This window comes from Tupaia chinensis, unplaced genomic scaffold (assembly GCF_000334495.1).
Source record: "Tupaia chinensis unplaced genomic scaffold, TupChi_1.0 Scaffold142069_1, whole genome shotgun sequence".
NCBI classification, from domain to species: Eukaryota; Metazoa; Chordata; class Mammalia; order Scandentia; family Tupaiidae; genus Tupaia; species Tupaia belangeri.
The window spans coordinates 1-1,505 of record NW_006201921.1 but is presented as its reverse complement, the minus strand read 5'-3'; the positions used below and the strand labels follow the sequence as shown (position 1 = coordinate 1,505).

Sequence of the window (1,505 nt, the reverse complement as noted above, 5' to 3'; positions counted from 1 at the left end):
AGGAAGAGCAAGGAGCAGAGAAAATATGGCAGGAGGGAGATGAGCAGGATAAAGCTGAGAGCCTGGTTGTTGGCCTTGACAATGGGAGTGTCTCGATGCTTCACAAAGAACCCCAAAACTACAGCTGTGAGAAGAAAGAAGCACAGAGCTATGCAGGCCAAGGCTGTCCCCAAAGCATCCTCAAAAGCCAGGAAGGTCACAGGCTTGGGGAGGCAGTGAGTTCTCTCACTGTTTGGATACTCTTGAGATAGACACTGGACACACTGCTTTGCATCTGGTGAAAAAACAAAGATCCAGTAATTAAATCACACAAATTGATTGTCATGATGAAGGAAATGGTAACTTTTGTGTAATTCTGCCAGGGATAAAGGCCCTGAGGTAATGCCAAGATATGTCAAGTTAAGACCCTATGTTGATGACACTGGAAGAATTTTTTCAGCTTAAGGTGGCATCAAAATGACTTAAAGCTGGATCTCAGCATATGAGAATCTTGGTTGGCCCATCTTGTGGTTCTGAATGATGCTATCAATGATGAGTATTTATACCATATCTCTTCTCTGCTTTCCTTATGATAAATCTTACATTTCCATGGCTTCTCATATTTGTTCATTACAATAGAAATGAATACTTTTTGTTTTAATATTCAGAGAAAAATAAGTTATCTTGTTCTCTTGAAATATCCTAACTTTCATCTCTATTCTAATTTCTAAGATCTTTTCTTGTATATAACATGTCACTTGTGTACCTACTTTTCTCGTAGTACATTTTAATTATTCTATCAATGTTATCATAAATAGTCCTATGTAAATGTTGAAAATTGGTTCAATTTAGTTTTTTTTTTTTGTAGAGCTTTTTGCCTTAAGGCATGTGTGCTTGCCAGAGAGAGAGAAAGAGATAGACACAGTGAGAGAAAAAGTGAGAAATCACCCTCAGGGAAGACAGTCATGCTACAATCCCTTTTTTTTCATTAGCTTCCTCGGATCTTGGGCATGCAAGCACACCTGCCCAGCATGAGTTTCAAGGCACCATATTCAGGACTCAAACTGAAGTTGGCCATGTGAGAGTTTAGCAATAAAACCACTATGGGCTTCCGAATCTCCACGCATCCCCACGATTCCTCCTCCTTGGACCCCAGGTTGGTTGTCTGGGACTTTAAGGTAGACTCCCACCCCACCCCACCCCACCCCACCCCACCCACAATCCGGATCAAGCCAGCCAGCAGTTCCGGACACCAGGCGGACTGAGGCTGCAGGCCAGACCAACCTGGCCCTGTCACTCATCTTCTGACCCTTTTCCATTAGCATTTGAACTCTTTGAATTTTGGTGATTTGAATAGCAAGTGGCACGGGTTGCGCACCGCGCAGTTTCCTACTTTCATTTTGTTTTTCGTTGCTCTTGGAGTGTTGCATATTAGGTCAGTTGAAGGCTCACCACTCCTTAGAAACAGCAATGACTTTGGGCCATCCAGGGCTATTGGCAGCAGTTAATGGTAATTGTGAGCAACA

At 42.7% G+C, this 1,505-nt stretch overlaps 1 pseudogene; it reads right to left on the bottom strand.

Moving 5' to 3' along the window:
* Nucleotides 1-1,409, bottom strand: part of LOC102473779 (protein CDV3 homolog pseudogene) — an 18,389-nt pseudogene extending 16,980 nt beyond the window's left edge.
* Nucleotides 1,410-1,505: the final 96 nt, after the last annotated feature.